Below are 23,290 nucleotides of genomic sequence, written 5' to 3'. Positions count from 1 at the left end.
CATCAGGTAAGCCGGGTTCAGTAACGGGCGGGCAGCGAGGTACCAAGGTATAAACAGGAGCAAGGTCAAACAGGAAGCCAGGATCATGAACCAGTAATCAGAGTAATCAGAGTCCAGAAACAGGGTCAGGAAGGCCAGGGTTTCAGCAACAGGAAGTCAAGTCAAACAAACAGGGTTTCAGAATCTCAGGACACAGCTGAAGATCAAGCAGCACCTGTCAGAAATCAGAGAAACCCTTAAATAGGCTGTCAGGTGCCAATTGTGGTCAGATGTGTGTTCCTGCGCAAGGAAATCTGCCGATGCCCGTGAATGCGCGCATGCGCATGTGTGCGTGCCGGGCGCATCCTGACAGTTCTCTTACAGGATGAAGACCTATAAAAGGGATTTAAGGTCCAAGGTTTTAGGGCCCTTAAAATCCTTATACAACTACTGGATGAGAACCAGGGTTCTGTTAACCCAGATGACTCATCCAGTTAGGAGGAGGATATGGATGTACCCATAAGCCCTGAGCCCTGTAAATTTAAACCGAAATCCCAAAAGTTTCCCAATTTACAGACTTGTCCAGCAATTTGGGCTTTTTTAAAACAGACCAAAAAGCAAATTGAAGGGCTATCATTTCCAAGCCAGGTAGACAATAATTCCTCACATGCTAAACGCTTGGCCCTCGATGGCATTATCCATAACGATCAGATCATAGTCAAACAATCCGACAAGGGAGGTAACGTGGTCGTTATGGATAAAGAGACCTATAATGAAATGTGTAACAAGATTCTAAGTAACCAGGCATGGTATCAACGGGTCCCGCCAGAAAAACTCATTGAAGCTAGAGCCCAATATAAAGCAATCATCACCCAGGCACATCAGCGGGCCCTTATTGATAGGGACCTGCTGGAGTACCTGGACATGAAATGCCCCATTACACCTACATTTTATTCCATCCCAAAGGTCCATAAAAGCCTACGCAATCCACCAGGACAACCTATAGTGTCTGGGATTGGTAGCCACACAGAAACCGCCAGTAGATACGTCGATAGCCACTTACGTCCACACGTGACAGCATTACCTTCATATTTAAAGGACACCCTAGATCTCCTAAAAGTGATCGAAGGAATTACAGTACCCCCTGGAACCATTTTAGCTGCCATAGATATTGAAGCTTTATATTCCAGCATTCCACACAACAAAGGTGTGGCAACTATTGCAGCATTCCTCAGAGAACAAGATCGGAACGATTGGAAACTGTGCCAATTTATTACGACACTTCTAGAACATATTTTAAAGCGGGGGTTCACCCACACCGCCAAAAAAAAAAAAAATTAAAAGCCAGCAGCTACAAATACTGCAGCTGCTGACTTTTAATACATGGCCACTTACCTGTCCCAGGGTCCAGCGATGTCGGCAGGGGACGCCGAGAACCCGCTCGGTTCTCGGCAGCTGCCGCCGCCATCCTAGGTGAGGGAATCAGGAAGTGAAGCGTTGCGGCTTCACTTCCCGGTTCCCTACTGTGCATGCGCGAGTCGTGCTGCACATCCCAAATGGTCCCCGCTCTCTCCTGGGAGCTGTGTGTTCCCAGGAGACAGCGCGGTGGGGACGGGAAGAGGCGTAGACTCCCATGGGAGTCTATGCCGGAAGTGGGTGCAAATACCTGTCTTAGACAGGTATCTGTACCCCCCTCCCCCCTGAAAGGTGCCAAATGTGACACCGGAGGGGGGGAGGGTTCCGAAAAGCGGAAGTTCCATTTTTGTGTGGAACTCCGCTCTAACCACTAATATGTTCTTATTCAACGGCTCCACCTACCTCCAGGTGCAGGGCGTAGTGATGGGGACTTCGTGTGCCCCATAGTAGGCGAACCTGTACCTGGGGGGGTGGGAGCGTGAGCTGTTTTCAGATGACAACGCCGCAATACACCTTCGCCACATTTTATTGTGGCGAAGGTTTATCGATGACGTGCTGCTCATCTGGACAGGATCTGCTATGGAACTTTCGGAATTTATGATCTATATATCAAACAATAACTATAATCTTAAACTCACAATCCAATCGGACATCAAAAGTATTGCCTTTTTAGATTTGCGTCTTTTTCTTGGTAGTGATGGCTCCATCTATAGCAATTTGTACAGGAAGGAAACAGCGGGGAATACTATTCTACACTATTCCAGTGCACATCCCCAACCCCTAATACGAAGCATACCTTACAGTCAATATTTAAGACTTCGTAGGAATTGTGCTAGGGACGAAGACTTTTACCAGGAAGCTAAAGCACTGTATGAACGATTTATCACTAGAGGTTACAGTAAGAAGGTACTTAAACAAGCATTCCAAAGGGCTAAAGCACAAACACGTGAGTCACTAATCTTCAAAAAGCAGAAACCAGAAACCAAACCTACTACCAAGTTTGTTACCACATTTAGCGCACATCAAAATATCTTTCGGCAACTAATGGAAAACAATTGGCATTTCCTGTCAGAGGATCCAATTGTATCCAAATATGTGGCTAATAGACCAGAAATTACTTACAGGAGATTGCGGTCGATTAGAGACAGTGTGGTACATAGTCACTTTGTACCCACCGCTCCCCATTCTTGAGCGGCGGGTGGAAAGGGGACATTCAAATGCGGGGGCTGCGACCAGGCGATTAGGAAACGAGTGGTGTTGTTCAGGCGCCCCTGGTGGGAGGTTAGGGTTTTCCCTCCCTCCCCTCGCACGATATCTAGTGCATGGTGTGCGTCAGCGCGATGACGGCTCCATCCCGCCGTCATGCGCATGCGCAATACAGGGGCTCCCGCTCCGGAAGCAAAGTCAGGGGTCAGTTGACCCTTTGTTTCCGGAGGGATCATGTATATTTAAGGAGACGCGAGTAGCATCTCCTTTAGCCACCTACCACGGCAGCACACGGACCGAACAACGATCGGAGGTTCCTGGCTACTGAACTGCTCCATACTTAGACCCTTCTGATGTAATTTTTAGAGGGACGTTTGTCTTGTTTGTCCATCATAGTAATTGTGCTATGTTTCATTTAGGCTATCTATTTCGTTGAGCTGGTTTATTTGTTTGCTTGAACAGGAATCTAGACATTATATTGAGAAGCCTATATCGGAACATAAAACAAAGTTGTATTTGCTATTGTCAGTGGGGTAGTTGAACTTCGTTGCGGCTGTCAGATTGTTATTATCATTTCATCACAGCTGTTTAACACTTTGGCATTCATATATTCCCCATATATCTCTGTACACAGTTGGATTATACAGGTGGAACATTTTGTTTTGGATTACACATATATATATTCTTTACAACCCCGGACACAAATGGGTATGACTATCACTATAATAAATACAGCTAAGTAAATTCCACCTTGCTGCTGTGTTTCCAATAGGCATGAATGGTAACATTCATGTTAACCGTGATTTAGTTAGTGGGTTCACTCACATATAAACTACCAAACATTATTTGATAATCCAAGTCAGAGGGACGTAATACATGGGGTATTTTTACAATATTAATCAAGCGGTGTTTTAAGGCTATAATAGTTCTTTAAAAATATTTTTTTTTTCATACAGGTAATACCTGTCTGATAGCTTTGGCCACTACATGGTCCGACACCCCACTATCCAACCCCTTAGGCTCTGACTGCCATGGGGTTATGATCGCGATTAGCTGATAACTCACTGGGTCCTTGTCTTGAGCTCTGGCTGTGCACGCCTGGTTTTAGGCACTATTAATTGCGGTTGGGTAAGCACCTTTTATTGTTAAAGTAATAAAATATATCCTGGTTGCATATAAAATGTGGTTCCTAATGTTACTTTATGTAATTTAGAGACACCGACAGATGTATGCGACGCCCTTGAAGAAGCAGGAAACTGGGAAACATGTTGGCTTTCTGCACATTCTAGCATCTCTCCAGCATCTCACGCAATAGTAATTTTAGTATCAAGTACTAACTATGTACTTTATGTAGTTTGTGATTTTATTGTCTCAGATACTATGTTTTTGTATTAAATAAATTGTATTTTAACTCTACTTTTTGAGTCTGTGCTTACCTTGCTATACAGATACAATGGTCCCCTTAAAAAATCCCATCTTTTACGAGGCAGCCTAGGCTCTCTCTTATCAATTGTCCGCATAGAGGACAGTGAGAATCGCAGGCACAGAAACAACATCAGACTGCAAGGCATACCTGAAGCAACATCTGGTGCGGATCTGAAACCCACTGTCATAAACAAAATTTTGTCAAGAGATACCTCATCACCAATTGAGCTAGATCGTGTACACAGAGTGGGGGGGCCGGGTGGTACCCAAGATGGCCGCCCCCGAGATGTACTTTGCCCGGTCCACTATTATACCCTAAAAGAGGAAATAGTGTGGAAGGCTTGGAGCCTGGGCCCAGTGGACTTCTATACCCAGATCTGTCTCGCAATACGCTGTATAAATGCCATGTGGTGCGCTCTCTACTTGACCTCATACGGCAAGCCGGGGCTTCCTATACTTGGAGCCACCCATTCAGCCTCATGGTGACTCGAGGAGACGGCAGGTTCATATTGTCAGACCCAGACCAGCTGCCTGACTTCTTTCTCTTCCTCGAACAAGAACCGGTTGATGTTCTAAACTGACTGGATCCTCCAGATGACAGATCTAAACAGGTGGGACTTGGCTCATTCCCGCAACGCCGTAAACGTCCTAGGTCTAGATCAGTATCCTCCAGCCCTGAAATAAGACAACCTACCTCTCCAGAAGGTTGACCCAGAAGTACCATGGTGACCACTGCCTTATCCCCTTCCTCCACACCATTTACTTCATCGGGGGATCATAACGGCTCTAACGCACTCCTGACAGGTTTGCTCTGCCCTCTGCTCCCCTGCCTGTGACATTCCCCTTGGGATCTGTGCCCACTAACATATTTGGTTGGGTACTGTTCAACTACAGGAGGACGAAAATGTTGGTTCTTGGGGTATGGCTTAGCAATGGCCAAGTGAGGAAGTGTTTCAAGAGAGCTCCTGGCCACCCTGTTCTGTCCCGCAAAACTGATGGCTTTATTCGGGCGATAGAGAGGCATGATAACCACCAGACGATACAGAACGAGATCGACGGCTGGCGGTAACCGTTCTTCCACCCCATGGAGCAGTATCCAGCTGTACTTTCGAGGCACACAGAGAGTTTCACCGGGTGCCATTGTTGCAGCGCCACGTGCACACCGTTTGGAAGAGGGCACCACGCTGGACTTACCAGTTTCCCCCACCTCATCCACTGCCGCTGACTTCCCCTCGGAGACACCGGTAGCGTTCCGCACAAACATGGCTGGCACATCTCCTCAGCAGTATGCCTGATGATCTCCGCACTATCCTACAGGCCCTCCCCACCAAATCGGATATAGAGGCCCTCATCCTTCACATTGAGGAGGCGCACAGTTGGGACAAGGCAGAGCTGCACATGCTCACGAACCGGGTTGATTCAGGGGAGGCATCGATCTCCTCCCTCACAACGGGTTGAGGCACTGGAGCACTCTCAAGAATCTCAGGCGACCACGGCCATCGATCTACAACTCCATTTGGAGGACTTGGAGGACCGCAGCCGACAGTGCCGGCTATCTTCCAGGAGGTTCTAGGCACTTCTCCGCCATCCCTAGAGTTGGACCGAGTTCACAGAACTCTTGGACCTAAATCATCAGACCCAGACAGGCCACGAGACGTGCTCTGCAGGATCCATCATTGCACCCAAAAAGAGCTTATTCTCTGCAAAGCATGGAAGCACTGGGATGTAGGATTTGATGGTGCCACAATTAGGATTCTCCTGGATCTCTCCAGAGCCACATTACAGAGAAAAGTCATGCTGAGGCCCGTCCTGGACCTGGCCAGACGACAGGGATGCACATATCGCTGGGGATACCCCTTGGCGGTCATCTTCTGCAACGCAGCTGCTTCCTTCACCTTGCGTGCCCCGGCAGAACTACCGGCCCTCTTTGCCTTCCTGGGAGTGGAGTCGGTCCGGGTACCAAATTGGCTCGCTCTTATCCCTCGCCCTTTGGGCCGCCTGGGTTCCTCTGTTCATCAGAACTATCAACCCCCTCATTGGTAGCGGCCCAGAAGGAGAGCCCGGACACGCTCCGTTGAGGGGACACGTGAGTCATGAATATGTTGCCTGTTGCCTGCCCCGTTATAAAAGACTGCACACATAGAGTTTGGTTCACCCCTAATTTGTGAATTCTGACCATCCCTTACTGCCAGCTAGCCAGCGACACCCACATTGCCCATGTCACCCCGGGGAGTGTTGCTGTGCCACCCTGGAGCCTGGGACTTTCGCCCCCTGACCTATGCTTACCGCCGCTGGTGCCTCCTGGCTGTTGACGGCACCTGCTGCCGTGTCCGGGCCCTGACCCGTGATTGGTGCAGTGGGGGACTCTAACCGCTCTGAACTAGAACTAGATTTAGGGGGCACATGCGGATCATGATAAGGGGGCCTCCGGCATCGCCTCCCCCAAGGCAAGACACTTACACACTCTGTCCGCTCCCGGGCGAGGTAAGACACACTTTACATGCCTTGCTGGACTTCGGGCTTCAAAGACATTCCATCATACTAACATGCTCTGTAGCTCTTTACTTTGGATGAACTGACTGCGTGGAGGCACTGGGGGCTGCTCTTATGTTAACTATACAGGAATGCCTGCTATTAAGATTTACTGCCTTGTCATGTCTCCGCTGTCGCTGTCTCGCCTGCCTCGGATGAGGTGCGGGTCCTTCCCCCCCTTCCGAGGCATGTTGGGCATGCTGTCTGGTGTTGCATTGGTTGGGGGGAGGCGGATATGGGACGGCTTGTGCTTAAAGCGTGGGGCCAGGGGGGATGGCGGTGAGGGGTGCAGTCCCGCAGGATACCCTTCTCCAAGTTATGACGCCCACCCAGGGGACAGTAGACTACCTCTGTGCTGTGGGCTCGGCTCCCAAAAGGGAGAATATGGACCCGGGAGGTGAGTCCTGCCCATGCTCTACCGAGGGGATAGGGAGGGGCAGTGCCTCTGGGGCTGAACGATCCCGTGGTAGACTGGGGATTGTTGACTCTGCAGCAGCCAGCTTCCTTCCTAGAAGGGCTGACCCTGAAGCCTGTGGCTGCCCAGCTGTGCTGTTCCTGGAGCCCGTGGCCGTCCACTCAGCCTCTTCGCAGCCGCCCATTCAGTTCACGGCTGGGGGGCACAGACTAGAGGTCAGCTGACTAGTGAGGAATGTGAAGTGGGAGGGGCTGGAGGAGACCCCAGCTCCTGATTTCGGCATAGGTGTCACTGCTATGAGACACCACAAAGTAGGAGACACAGTGATTCTCATTAGTGTCCACTTGTGTCATGGGTGGAGACCTCAAAGTTCTCCCATATGGAAGAGTGTTTGCTCTCATGGTTCAGAGAAGCAGGATCTCCCAATCCATGGATAGTGTAGGACCCACTAATCATGGGGTACTTTGTCGCAGTAAGTGGGCTTAGCACCATATAGCAATATGGTGTGACCAAATCCCCATATTTTTTGCTAATATTTTTTAGATTGTCTAGGTGTTTTAAACTAGCCGTGCTGGAGGTAAATGTCTTTTTTGCATGTGTGCGCTGTAATATTTTGCTCTGCTGTATGGTCTTATGGCTGCACCAGCTTTAATGCATCTTTTAGGGTATGCCCCCCAAATATCTTGTTTGTTTATTGTATGGATTCTGACCAAATCCCTTTGGGTGCGGAGCAACCCACTCTTTCATTAAGTGCCTCTCATTAGTGTCCGCTTGTGTCATGGGTGGAGACCGCAAAGTTCTCCCATATAGAAGAGTGTTTGCTCTCATGGTTCAGAGAAGCAGGATCTCCCAATCCATGGATAGCGTAGGACCCGCTAATCATGGGGTACTTTGTAAATAAGTGGGCTTAGCACCATATAGCAATATGGTGTGACCAAATCCCCATATTTTTTGCTAATATTTTTTAGATTGTCTAGGTGTTTTAAACTAGCCCTGCTGGAGGTAAATGTCTTTTTTGCATGTGTGCGCTGTAATATTTTGCTCTGCTATACTCCTGAACAGGGCCCCTTGGTGTCATAACTCACTGCCAAGAGACGTGAAGAATCACCCCCTGATAGGTACAACCATGCGAATATGCTCGACCCTCTTTACACGCTCCTGCCTTACATCACTAGATTCCCCACTCCGCCCGATATTGGGAACCCCAGAGTTTGTTCCGGGATACACAGATCCCATCTTTTGCTCCCTGAGGATGGCTGGATATTGTAAACAGAAAGTGGCCATCCGCGACTGTTCTTATGAACCCAGACGGTCCCTTTCACTTAGACTATTGGAGGGCTCTCCAACTTTGTCATTTTCTTAAATCAATACCCCTACCCCAATACCCCTACCCTACCCGGTAGCTCCGACCAAACTCTAACCACTTTAGAGACCTGTTGTTCAGAGGAAGGTGTTATGCCCCACACCTTATCGGCCACCTATCAATTGTTGATTACACCACCAGATGGCCATCACCTACGATGCCTAGATGCATGGGAAAGGGATTTGCAGTGCACCTTCATGACGCGTCAAAAACAAAATATCCTTCACTTCACATATAGATCCTCAATTTGCACAAAGACGCAAGAGACCAACTACAAAATAGTCACCAGATGGTACAATACCCCTGCAAAGCTACAAAAGATATTCCCCTCTTCCCCGGACCATTGCTGGAGATGCCAGTGAGAAAGGGGAACAATTCTCCACATCTTCTGGACCTGTCCCATTTTGGAGCGGTTCTGGAAGACTATCCAGCATACGGTGCAGAAGTTCACTGAATGCCCCATACTGGCGGATCCGGCCCTTTTCCTACTCCATGCCTCTAACATCCCACGTAAAGCCTACAAAAAAATCACTGATCCCTCACTTACTAGATGCAGCGAAGGCCTGCATTCCCTTATACTAGAAGTCCACACAATCTCCAACTATTAGCCTATGGCTTAAAAAGGTGGTGAAAATTTAAAAAATGGAAGATCTAATCCTCACGGCCCGCCATGAAAACGAACGGTTTACCAAGACGTGGTCCATTTGGAATATGTTCATCTTCTCAGACGAAGGTCAGGCCCTTTTGGAGAGTGACACACCAGATTATAACAGTCCCATTACCGAATGACTGATGGTCGGATAGGGCTATGGTTGCTGTTCGGCTGTACCAGTCTGTGCTCGAGCCCGGAAATGTGTGCGCTCGCTGCCTCCCTGTGCCCCATTTCCCCCCTCCCTTCTTTCCCCTTCCCCTCTGGCCTCCCTCCCCCCTTCCCTCTTGCCTCCTCCCCCTCCCTTCTTTTTCTTTCTCTTTGTTTCTTCTCTCTGTCGCTATTAGTTTAGGTATATGGGGAACTACTGGGTGCCCCATGGGCCTATACTGTTCTGCTCCTACACTAAACTGGAAAAAGGGGGTGAGTTTCACAGAACCACTCAGTGGTCCAAGTGAACCTTCAGAAGTAAAATACCTCCCATCACAGCTAGGGGCAGAGTTGATTGCAATTAATAAGTTACTCCATTTTGGAGTTGCTAGATGTTACAGATGGAATTGTTTAAGGTTCCAAAGATTATTGTTTTCTCTTTATAATTGTTATGTTTTTATGTTGCTCAGCTCATTCTATACTATGGTATCTTCTCCATATGTTACTTTGAGATGTTGTATTTCATGTGTCTTTGCCCATCATATAAATAAAGGTTTGAAAATGTTGGTTCTTTTCCTGCCCTTTGCCAGTACAATTGTCTGGCTGGGGTTCGGGAGAGAACACAGGTAATAGATACTTTCTGTTCCACACAGTGATGGGTGTCAGGTCACATCAGAACACACTGAATGTTTTACACATGATGTTCCACTCAGTTTTTGATTGTTTCCCCCCTCCTCCCCCTCTCTGACACATGTTTCTGGACACTCACGGGATCGACCGCTGAGGCTTGAATAGTACACGCCACACATATGATGAACTTGAATGCCTCCCCCAGGATGATCCTCTGATGCCCATCTCTTCCCTTTATTTTTTCTATATCAGCTGGAGCCAATATTATTACCTATTGCATTTCTCCCCAGGTTAAACAATCGGTCTTAATACTCAAATATCCTGTTGAATGCTATTATCTGTTGTTCTTATAACTGAGTTTGTATGTATTATGTAAATAGTTGATTAGGAGCATATATGCTATTCCTAAAACCCTGGGTCAATTTAATTAGTGAGACTCAGAGCCTGATGCTTCCTTAAAGACAACAGGGATCTCTCCCCCCCCCCACTTTCTGTAACAGCTGGAGCCTACACTTTCCATCTAAGATGACTCCTCCCAGAAACGACTGCCCTATGTCTCATGCACGGGTCAAATATTAGGTGTGCTACATGTCCGATATTTATGCCTGCTATGCTGTCGGGATCATAACTCGGGTCAATCCATCTCGACCTTTCTCCCACAGTAGGACAGGCACAGTTTGTGCCTAAAGCGTTAAAACCTTGCCGAGGGGAGAACACTAAAACCACACACACCCCTTACTAAAACAGCCAACTGTGCTAGAAGCGTCTCTACTCTGGCTTGATAGAAAAAGGATAGATCTACTCCTATCAACGATATAGGCCGATAGTTCACACACAGAGTCGGTTCTTTGTCCGGTTTTGGGATGAGAGAGATATGCGGGAACACTGATCCTTCAGAAAGGGAGGTAAATACTTTTGTTAAGAAGAGGGTAAGGAGGGGGGCAAATTGTTTGTAGAATTTTGGGGTAAAGCCGTCAGGGCCCAGACTTTTACCAGATGCAGCAATGGTGCAAGCAACTTCCTCTTCCGAGATCGATGTTTCAAGGTCCTCTATCTATTTCGTCGTCTAAAGTAGGTAATCGATTGATATTGCTAAAGTGCTGGCTAATAGAATGCAGCCTTTATTGCCCCATCTAATACACTTGGATCAGGTTGGCTTTGTGAGTGGACGAAAGGCACGAGATAACACCCTGAAAACACTTCTCTTCACTGACCATGCCCACACCCGAGATACCCCATTGTGCCTCCTCACAGTGGGCGCGGAGGAGGCCTTCAACCATGTCAACTGGCAATTCCTCTGCTTATCTCTGCAGCAGATAAGATTGGGCCACAATATGATCTCCAGAATAATGTCCCTCTACTCTTCTCCCTCCGCTAGAATTAGACTAAATGGATCCCTATCTCCAATGTTTACTATCCACAATGGAACACGACAGGGATGCCCCTTGTCCCTCCTTCTATACATCCTTGTCATGGAACATCTAGCCATCGCCCTTAGAAACAACCCAGCTATTCATGGTATTATCATAGGCCCTGTTCATACTAAAATCGCTTCTCTTTGCAGATGACTTGCTAATGTTCGTGACCCAACCGCTAACCCAAAGTTAACCATAGTAAGTCAGAAATCCTCAATATCTCACTTTCAAAGGAGGCCCTTCAACAACTCTCATCTTTATTACCTTTTAAGCTCCACCTCTATTCGCTATCTTGGAATTCACATCCCAACAGATGCATCTTGACTCTTTTCCAGTAACTTTACCCCTCTGCTCCTCAGAACACAAGCAGATCTGACTATCTACGCATCCAAATGGCTTTCTTAGTTGGGTAGGGTGAATGCTTTGAAAATGGATAAAGTCCCAAAGGTTGACGTGTAAATTCCCATCATCCTTCAACATTTAAAGAAAAAAGAAACCTAAAAAATGGGATTTTAAGGGCAATTATTGAATGGATAAAAAATTATGATAAAATATAAAATTTTATTGGTACAAAAGATTTTAAAACCAGACTTTTAACAAAGACAATCACATAAATAGCAAAGATATTGTATACAAAATTAACAGTGGTGGCAAAGAAAACCCACTACATAAATGAGCATCAGCCATGAGTGAGAGTCCAACACGTTTTGAAATATGTAAATATAATCTTCATCAGAGACAATTTGCCACTTCTGGAATGTAAAGTACAGTATAAATGCATAGAATATATAAAAATAACAGCATAACATGAGACTGACAGGGTGTATGAAAAACATCTGTCAGAATATACAAGAAACTTACATGTCAAAAATACAATGAGCAAAGATTCCTCTATACCATCAATTGTCCACAAGACTTGCATTGGCCTTTCAACGTGCAAAGGAACCCCAGGATATGGGAATCCCAGAGAGGCGTCCAAGTAAAGGAAAAGTGATGATCATATCTTTGAAAAACAACGGCCAAAAAAGGGGGAAAGGGGAAGACCTATAACAAAGATTACAGTATGTAATGAAGCCTATAGCGTACATGAATATGGAATAGATAATAATGAATGCATATCTTCCAGGAGCAAGCCTACATTCCAAGCTCAGGCAAAGCAAAGGGCAGACCTCCATACACTCCTCAGAAGCCTGAGGGGCCAAGGAGGCTAGATCCCCAGATGCCATAAGCATAGGAGTGGCTAAATGTCATCCACAGAAAACAGCCCACACGGTAAAAATTATATTGACATAAATAACACTTACGGGTTGTTGGGTCCAAACCAGGACCTGTAAGTAAGATGGCTCCAATAGGGATGGTCTAACCCACCCAGGGGGAGGGAGACAGTGATCCCAGCCCTCCGAGGTGAAAAAAGGGGGGAAGCAGCCTAAAAATGGAAAATTAATATCTGTCAATAAATAATTTAAAGACCAAAAAATTTTTTACCAATGGTCAGCGATCTGCATTGAATACAATAAACAGAGGTGAAGATGCTCAATGGGCAGAGCACCCCTCCATAGGAGGAGGCTACAAAGCCCAAGGCATCTAACCTCATAAAAAAAATACAAGCCATCCAAAAATATCCAAAAGAGCTGTACTTACCAAAAATAGATTGAATAATCAAGGATCCCCACCTAAGCAGCCAAGGGACCGTGGTGGCTATTAAATAAGAGGGATAGAGAGGTTGCCCCTCTCCTCCTAATATAGGATAGACGATTAACTAGACATCCGGGTAAGATGCCATGGAAAAGGAATTACAGCTCTAGGGTTCCTGGTGTCCTCCTTATAAAGCCCAAGCATTGAACCTAATGAGCCTTGTGGAGCGTCAGGGGACGGCGTTGCAGCGCACAAGCAATTAAGTCATCACCCTGGTGAGACACTCCAACAAGGGATTCATTAGCGGAAAAACATCCATCCAGCTACTGGTTGCCAGACCAAGGAGGGCGCGGCGTGCTGACGTAGCCTCGCCCTCCCAGGGGTCGATCTAACAACATAATCCAAGACGTGAAGGGGGAGCGTCATTGCCAACAATGAAAGCCGCTACATGTCACGTAGGGCGGAACAAAAAAAAACCCAGAAGTAGCAACCAACTGCGGGAGCTCCACAATCCGAGGTATCTGCACGTCAGCCTGATGAAAAAGAATCATCAGGGTGTAAATAGCTGGGTAAATCAAGAATGGCATGCAAAAACCACTGGTCGAGTGCAGAGGCACCCCGGATAGGGGTGAGAAAACATCCGATCAGTGCTAAACCAAAAAACCTCACCCAAGACAAGGAAATAATGGGATATAACCCCAGAGGAGAAATAATTCTCCTCCATTGTAAAGATCACCAGGCTGGAGGGGAGGATTGACTGATCCAAGCCAAAGCTGGGGCATAAAAGAGAAACCCTCAATCAAAAATGAAAGGTGCACAAAAATAAATGACAAAAAAAAAGTCCCCAAGGGGGCATTGTGCATCATTGATTGGGGGAAGAATTCCCAATAAGGAGGGACTAAAAACCATATCAGACATATCCTCCTGCAGCTGTCGGAGTGGTGCTAAAAGCATCAAAATCCGACAGTTTAGGAGGAAAGGTGGCCCCCAATTGAAACGGGGGCCTGCGTGTGCCAGGTGCATGATGATGACCACAAGCATTAATGGGAGCATTAATGGGGGACGAGAAATAGGACAGAGAAATTCAATCTCATCACAGAGTGAATTAAACATGAAAAATACATAGCAAAAACCATATTATGGTATAGCAATAACATAGCAATGAACAAATGGAGCATCAAGGGCTACACTTGGACAGAGACATGCTAATAATCAAACTTTGCATTATAACGTAAAAAACCCCGTGACAACCCTGCTGACAGAAAAACAGAATAAAAGAAACCAAGAAGGCAAGAAAACTGGAATTACATATGTATGGTTGGTCAAAAAAAAGGTAAATCCAATGCAATTGATTCCCTTTGGTATATGGATCTTAGTCTGTTTTTCCTGAGCTGAAGCCGTCCAAAAAGGGCCTGAAACTTTCTGCCTCATTGAGGCCAGGTGAAAACCACCCGGTAGCATCCAAATATCTAATCCAGCACATTTCACGCTGTAATAGGATTTTGTTCCAATCCCCACCTCTAACTGGAATATGCACGCGGTCTAAAACTGTAAAATTAACAGATGGCATTATATATCCATGTCCCTTGGCCACATGTCTTCCAAGGGGAAGGTACAAGTTGCCAATTCGCATACTCTGTAGATGTTTACTGTCAGGAAAGGTTCTCTCCGCTGGTAATATCAATCATTTGGCGTGCAGTACTGAGGCCCACCAGCAGGCGTCTCCTGGCAGTTTGGAGCTGTCAGAAGAGCTTTTCCCTGTTGGTATTATGTCATCTTTTAACCGCAGTACTGGTGTCCACCAGCGGAGGGATCCTGGCAGTGTGGAGCAGGTATTACCTTCTGCAATCAGGCTTCACCTGACCTTGTTAGCAGCTATTGTATAAATACCCGGCAAGTGCACACTCATCTTGCCCTGGTATTCCTTGTGCCCGGACCTGCAGCCTGTTATCCTGTTATCCTGTTATCCTGTTATCCTGTTATCCTGTTATCCTGTTATCCTGATGCCTGTATTCCATATCCTGAACCTGTTCCTGTATCCCTGGATCTTTGCCCTGCAGCCTGATCCCTTCCATCTTGTTCCCTGTCTGTTTACTCCTGGCCTCCATCTACTGATCTCCTGTTTTTGATCCTGGCTTGGCTTGACTACGATTCTGGTACTCCCTTTTCCTACATATGCTAGTTGGTTAATTATCACTGTTTGGTTGTTTGGTTTGTTCACTCTGTTTGTATTTGTGGTGTGTTCACATGTATATGCATTTACCTTAATAAACTTACTTTCACCTATTTATGTCTGGTTCACTCTGTTGCAGTCCACACAGTTCTGGTCTTATCTGGTATATGACAGAATACCAGGGCCATCCCTGACCGGAAGTGGCTGCACAGGGGAACCATTTTGATTTGGTTTGGTTGGAAACATAAATGCCGATGAGGTTATTTATTTTTCTCTGCTGGCATCTGAAAGTTTGATTATTGCCGCCAGGCTTTGAAAGGATGGTCTAGTGACCAGTTGTTTGCAACTATACATTTGGCTCACTCCCTGGTCGATCAGGGATATATATTGTTTGGGGAGGTGCAGCCTTTGATCAAGATCTGTACTGAGCTGGCCCTGCCCTGTATTCCAGAGGGCCGTGATGATTTCACTCCTCCTTTTGATATGAATCAGGTTGTATCCCTAGTATGGCTTTTTAAAGATGATCCCGCCGATTTTTGTGAGCACTACTCAGCCTGTTCCCCACAGGTGATTGCTGAGTGCATTGTGTCTGCTCAGTCTTTTGTTAAACAGGGAGATTTAAAAGCACAGTTTGTACAACCTATACTTTCAGCATGGTCTGACATGGTGCAATCAGCTCCAGCCAAACAAACCACCTCTGCCACCAAACACCAGCCTACCCAAATGTATGTTTACCCATCACCCATGTCAACCTCAGTTGCAGCTCAGTATACGCTGCTCCCAACCAAATACTCATATCCGATCTCTGCTCCCTGTACCTATCCTGCATTCAACCCACCTGCCTCTTCTCAGCTGCCTACAAATCCACAGGAACTTCCCCCAGCTACTGTTGTCTCTTCTCTGCCATATCCCAATCCTTCTTTCCAGTCTGCTGCACCCCTCACCTACAGAGCTTCAGTGGCTAAGCCAAAGAAAAAACGAAAGTTTTTCCAACCAAGACGATCCTGCCAGTAACCCAACCTGCCTCCACACCAGCTAATCCAATCCAGTCTGACGTCCCAGTGCTTGCTACCCAGTCTGACGTCCCAGTGCTTGCTACCCAGTCTGACGTCCCAGTGCTTGCTACCCAGTCTGACGTCCCAGTGCTTGCTACCCAGTCTGACGTCCCAGTGCTTGCAACCCAGTCCGACGTCCCAGTGCTTGCAACCCAGTCCGACGTCCCAGTGCTTGCAACCCAGTCCGACGTCCCAGTGCTTGCAACCCAGTCCGACGTCCCAGTGCTTGCAACCCAGTCCGACGTCCCAGTGCTTGCAACCCAGTCCGACGTCCCAGTGCTTGCAACCCAGTCCGACGTCCCAGTGCTTGCAACCCAGTCCGACGTCCCAGTGCTTGCAACCCAGTCCGACGTCCCAGTGCTTGCAACCCAGTCCGACGTCCCAGTGCTTGCAACCCAGTCCGACGTCCCAGTGCTTGCAACCCAGTCCGACGTCCCAGTGCTTGCAACCCAGTCCGACGTTCCAGTGCTTGCAACCCAGTCCGACGTCCCAGTGCTTGCAACCCAGTCTGACGTCTCAGTGCCTGCTATCCAGTCTGACGTCCCAGTGCCTGTTATCCAGTCCAATGTCCTGATGTCCGCTTTCCAGCCTGATGTCCTGGTACCCACCTTCCAGCCTGAGGTGCCAGTGTTCCAGCCTGAGGGGTCAGTGTTCCAGCCGGAGGTGCCAGTGTACCAGCCAGAGGTGTTCCAGCCTGAGGGGCCAGTGCTCCAGCCGGAGGTGCCAGTGTTCCAGCCGGAGGTGTTCCAGCCTGAGGGGCCAGTGTTCCAGCCGGAGGGGTCAGTGTTCCAGCCGGTGGTGCCAGTGCCTACTTTCCAGCCTGATGTGCCTGCTCTCCAGCCTGTGCCCGCTTTCCAGCCTGATGTACCCACCTTCCAGCCTGATGTGCCCGCCTTCCAGTCTGATGTCTCATTGCCCGCTGCTCAGCTCGATGACCTGGAACCTGCTGCCCAGCCTGATGTGTTCCTGTCTGCTGTCCAGCCTGATGTGTTCCTGTCCGCTGCCCAGCCTGATGTGTTCCTGTCCGCTGCCCAGCCTGATGTGTTCCTGTCCGCTGCCCAGCCTGATGTGTTCCTGTCCGCTGCCCAGCCTGATGTGTTCCTGTCCGCTGCCCAGCCTGGTGTGTTGCTGTCTGCTGCCCAGCCTGGTGTGTTGCTGTCTGCTGCCCAGCCTGGTGTGTTGCTGTCTGCTGCCCAGCCTGGTGTGTTGCTGTCTGCTGCCCAGCCTGGTGTGTTGCTGTCTGCTGCCCAGCCTGGTGTGTTGCTGTCTGCTGCCCAGCCTGGTGTGTTGCTGTCTGGTGTGTTGCTGTCTGCTGCCCAGCCTGGTGTGCCACTGTCTGCTGTCCAGCCTGATGACCTAAAGCTTGCTGCCCAGCCTGATGACCCGGAGCTTGCTGCCTAGCCTGATGACCCGGAGCTTGCTGCCTAGCCTGATGACCCGGAGCTTACTGCCCAGCCTGTGCCCATGCCCGCTGCCCATCTTGATGTGTCTCTAACCCCCTGCCCAGCTTGAAGAGCCCGTGCCTGTTGCCCAGCTTGAAGTGCCCGCTGTCCTGCTTGATGTGCATGTGCCTGCTGCCCCACTTGATGTGCCTGCTGCCCAGCTTGAAGTGCCCATGCCTGCTGCCCAGCTTGAAGTGCCCATGCCTGCTGCCCAGCTTGAAGTGTCCATTCCTGCTGCCCAGCTTGATGTGCCCGCTGCCCCATTTGATGTGCCTGTTGCCCAGTTGAATGTGCCTGCCGCTCAGCTCGATGTGCCTGCTACTCAGGTTGAGGTTCCTGTGCCTGCTATCCAGCTTGACGTACTTATTGCCCAATCTAAGGTGACTCTGCCCACTGCCTGGCTTGACGCCATGGACTTTCCCCAGCAATGGCTAGTTGGAGCGTCCGGAGGTCGCTCCTTCGAGGGGAGTACTGTCAGGAAAGGTTCTCTCTGATGGTAATATCAATCATTTGGCCCACCAGCAGGTTTCTCCTGGCAGTTTGGAGCTGTCAGAAGAGCTTTTCCCTGTTGGTATTATGTCATCTTTTGACCGCAGTACTGGCGTCCACCAGCGGAGGGATCCTGGCAGTGTGGAGCAGGTATTACCTTCTGCAATCAGGCTTCACCTGACCTTGTTAGCAGCTATTGTATAAATACTCGGCAAGTGCACACTCATCTTGCCCTGGTATTTTCCTTGTGCCCTGACCTGCAGCCTGTTATCCTGTTATCCTGATGCCTGTATTCCATATCCTGAACCTGTTATATCTGTTCCTGTATCCCTGGATCTTTGCCCTGCAGCCTGATCCCTTCCATCTTGTTCCCTGTCTGTTTACTCCTGGCCCCCATCTACTGATCTCCTGTTTTTGATCCTGGCCTGGCTTGACTACGATTCTGGTACTCCCTTTTCCTACATATGCTAGTTGGTTAATTATCACTGTTTGGTTGTTTGGTTTGTTCACTCTGTTTGTATTGGTGGTGTGTTCACATGTATATGCATTTACCTTAATAAACTTACTTTCACCTATTTATGTCTGGTTCATTCTGTTGCAGTCCACACAGTTCTGGTCTTATCTGGTATATGACATTTACTGACTCACTGTCCTAATTCTTGTTGGGTCTTCCCGACATAAAAAGCACCACATTGGCATTGTACCAAATAGACAACTCCCCGGGTTTTGCAATTGGCAAAGTGTTTCATACGGAAACGTTCTCCATTGGGCAGTTGGAAAGAAGTCCTCTTACCAATGACCACACAGAAAGAACAGGATCCACAGGGGTAAGTACCCCACACTTTACAGGGATCCTACCTCTGGTTGCCCTTATATTCACTTTGATTAAGCATCTCACCTAAAGAGCCTGCTTTCCTAAAGGTGATCTGCGGTTTAGAGGTGACTAAACCACCCAGGATGGGGTCCTCGGTGTTTAGTGTTTAATGAGAATTTTCCTCTCAATATTGTTTTCATTGGAGTATCGTATGATGATTCTTGTTGTATCATCTTGTTTCTTAGTTTTAGTTTTAAAGATTAGATCATGTCTATCTTTATCCTTAACACGATTGAAAGCTCTTTCTTCAGGGAAGATTTTGTATATCCCCTTGCGAGTAACCTCTTATTCAATTCGTCAGCTTCACATTGAAAGGTTTCTAAGGTGCTACAATTCTGTTTCAGACGTAGGAATTGGCTGAATGGTATGGATTTCTTCAGAGGCTCAGGATGGAAACTGTCGGCATGCAAAAGAGTGTTGCCGACAGTTTCCTTCCTGTAAAGCCTGCTGGTAAGTCTCCCATCCTGGTTCTTGTAAATGCTAATGTCCAAAAAATTAATCATGTGATGATCATAGGACATCGTGAAAAATAAATTAAATTCATTGTTGTTCAAACATTTTTTTCAAAGTGTCTTCCGGACCATTCCATACTAAAAAGATATCATCAATGTATCTTTGCCAAAGAATGATATATTGTGTATATGGGGCCAACTGGTCATTGGACAGAAAGGTTTTTTCCCACACTCCTGACACACATCCTGACTGCATCCTGATCGATGTTTTTCGTATCCCATGCCTGGGGACCTCTCCTGCTTCCCCCGCTGTCTTTGGAGCCTGTCGGCCAGCAGGAACGCTGCCTGTGGCCGCTGTGGTGAGGAGTCCCAGACTCGCCTTTAGGAAAGGCCGCAGCTTCGGCCTAGTTCCTGGAGCGACGGCCATCTTGATACACGCAGCGGCCGAAGTGGACTATTCTGGCCCACCTGGCAGCCCCAAAAGCACCAGCCCCAAAAGCACCCCTCTTCAGAAACAGCCTCCGGCAGCTTGAGGCCTTAACTGCAGAACATCCAGGCCCCGTGCCTACTTTAGGAAAAGGCCACGGATCCGGCCTGTGTCCCGGAACGGCGGCCATCTTGATACACCCAGCGGCCCTGTGCCCCATCCACCCCTGAAACAGCCTCTGAGTTGACTGCAGCTCCTGTCGGGACACAGCCACGACTAGCAGCTGCTTGGGGGGGCGAAACGTGACCCCGAGCTGACTCCTGCAGCAGCGGCCACCTTACTCCACCTGGGGGCGGCCTGGCAGTCCACCCACAGGGGCAGAGAGGGAACATGTCCCCACCGAAAAGGGCATCCGAGGCGGTGGATAAGCTAGCGAAATTCCGCCATCAAGATCAAGACCCGCAAGCCAAAAAATGGCGACGGCACGTGCTCAGGGGCGGACCACCAGGGCGCAGACACAGCAAGGGTCTTGAATGCCATAGCGTCACTGCAGGGGACACTTACCGCCAAAATAGATGAAGTCAAAATCGACATCTCCTTGCTGCGCCAGGACCTATCCAAGGTAAAAGATAGAGTTACCGAGGTCAAGACACGTATTGGAGAGGCGGAGGACATCCTGCATCCCCTGAGCCCTACTACGGAGGACCTGCAGCGACAGATCCAGCAGCTATACGATCACCAGGATGATATGGAGAATCGTTTGAGATGCTGCAACCTTCGGTTCATCGGTCTACCTGAGAAGGTAGAAGGTACCTTTTCTGTCATGTTTGCAGTGGAGCGGGTGCACCGCATCCCTGCAAAACCTCCGCCTGTGGGAGCTCCCCCCAGAACCTTTATTGCCAAGTTTCTCAACTTTAGAGACAGAGATAAAATCCTTCGGCTAACCAGAGAGGCAATATCACCCTGGGCAACGGCCAGATCGCAGTGTTCCCTGACTTCTCCAATGAAGTCCAAAGAAAGCGTGCACAATTCCAGGAGGTCAAGAGACGGCTCAGGGCAGCACACCTCAAATACGCCATGTTGTTCCCGGCCAGATTGAGGGTGGAGGAGGATGGCAGAGCTATATTCTTTGAGGACTCGAAGGCAGCAACACGCTGGTTGGATCAACGCGGACGTCCGGATGGATAAACGGGTACATGGCCTGTTACTGTGAGTACTGCTGCTATTGTTGGATGATGACAGGCCATACCTTTCCTCTAAAGGTTCCCTTCACTGTGGAGGGAATTCTTGTTCCACATTTGCTCCTTCACACGAAAGTTACCCACCTCTCATTCAACCCCCTTTTCACATGTGGGCTCCAAATTGTTTGCAATTTTTTCATCACTTGCACATTCCCCCCCATCTTCACAACCTACGCATTGCTGAATATAGGATTGGAGACTCCCCCTCTTGAGCTTAGGGTGCCAGACCCGTGTACGCACTAAGCTCCCCTTTGGGGGGGGAAACGTAGAGAGCTGTTACCCCTGAACACCTGGCTTTGGGCCTGGAGCAGCTTGGACCGCTGAGTGTATCACCCTGTACATATCATCGCCCCCGTTGCACTTGCATGGAGATATCCTGGGGCCAAGGCATATATCCTTAGTACACCATGATGACTGTATATCCTTGCAGCGTGAGTCTCACTTGGACAGTGAGAGATACACACAGGACATGCTTCATGCCCTACCCTTGCTTCACACAGTGAATAATCGTCCCCATTATGTTTGCAACCCTCTTATTTTCCTCTTTATTTTGAACTTTCCTGCTCATCATATACTAAGATATGTACCTCCAGTTGATAGCTGGAAGCTGATTCACATACAGGTTGTAAGGGTGTATATGCTTCCGCCAAGTTGGGGAGGTGAGAAGCTGGGAGGGAAGGAAAATGCAGATCCCTTGATCGGAGCATTGGGAATGTTAGCACCGTTGTGCACTTGTTACTTACTTGGAATAACTCTAAACAAGCACTTTTTGCATATGTGTTGAATTGTGGAGCGGTTGTGCTGTATCAGTATTGGGGGGGTGCTGACCTGCCGATCCATATACAATCTACGTGCCAATGAACACCATGGCAGACATTAAATTTATGATGTGGAATGTGAGGGGCATGCGGGATAAGATTAAAAGGACAGCCGTACTACAATATCTGAAAAATCAGAAGGTGAACATTGCTGCATTGGTGGAGACACATGTCACAGGTCACTTACAGGCGGCCCTGAAACGTCCTTGGGTGGGATGGGCCTACCACAGTACCCACACAAATATGTCTAGAGGGGTAACAGTGCTGATAGCGAAATCTACAACTTTTGAACTGGTCTCCGTGGTGTCGGATCGGCCGGGCAGATACCTATTTCTACATGCGATTGTGGGGGGAGACCCCTTATTAATACTGGCTAGTTATATCACCTCTCCATACAGGGCGGATGTGGTCGCAGAGGGTCTTGCATTTATGGCACTGTACCCAACCGCACCTGTGGTGTGGATGGGGGATTTTAATCACACGATGATTCCCCAGACTTGGGGAACCACTGCATTCTAGACTGTACCGTACACTGACTGAATTTGCCCTTATTGACGTCTGGAGACATGCCAACCCCACGACCAGAGCTTATACCTGCCACTCAGTAAGTCACAATACTATGTTCAGGATAGACTATATTCTTGTTTCCAGGGCCCTTTTGCCAAAGGTCACGGGCACAGGTTTCGCCCCTAGGATCTTGTCTGACTACTCTCCGTGCTGGCTGACAGCATCCCTGCGGGTAGCCTCTCCCACCAGGCGATGGCGACTAAACCCGCACTGGCTATCCCTTCTTAGGGACCATGACTCCATCGCCAGGGAGCTGCTCTTCTTTTTGGAAAGGATACAGGAATCCCCTACCCTTACCACACACTGGGATGACTTTAAAAATCACGCCCGTAGAATATTGTCTTCTAGAATAAATAGGCTGAAACGAGAGTCTAACACCATACTTCCACTCACATCTGACAAACTGCGGGATTTAGAAGTGGCCTATAACTCCAGCCCAACCCTTGAAAACCTGGACAGAGTGAAACTGCAGTCTAGACTAGTCACACAACTACACACAGAGAAGGCTAAACAGCGTATTTTTTTCTGCAGGCAGAGAGTGTATGAACAGGGAGAAAGGGCGGGGAGACTGCTGGCCTTTCTGGCCCACATGGAAGATAAGCCCCCAGTGGTGGTATCACTTACTAACCCAGATGGGTGTAATGTAACAGATCCAGGACAGGTGGCAGATCAGTTTAAGCAATTTTACGTAACCTATACAAATCCCAAAACACATACACGCGAAGGGAGATTCAATCGTATTTATCTTCCATACAGTTCCCCCCGCTGAATCGAGAACAAATTGAGCTTCTTGATGCACCCATCACAGAACACGATATCACGGAAGCAATCGCACAGTTAGCCAAATCCAAAGCTCCGGGGATGGACGGACTACCTTTGGAATTTTATGTAACCTACGCTGATATCTTGGTCCCCAAGCTCAAAGCACTATATCAGT

Source organism: Aquarana catesbeiana, linkage group LG02 (assembly GCF_042186555.1).
Source record: "Aquarana catesbeiana isolate 2022-GZ linkage group LG02, ASM4218655v1, whole genome shotgun sequence".
Classification (NCBI taxonomy): domain Eukaryota; kingdom Metazoa; phylum Chordata; class Amphibia; order Anura; family Ranidae; genus Aquarana; species Aquarana catesbeiana.
The sequence above is the reverse complement of the archived record's forward strand: the minus strand, read 5'-3'. Positions refer to the sequence as shown.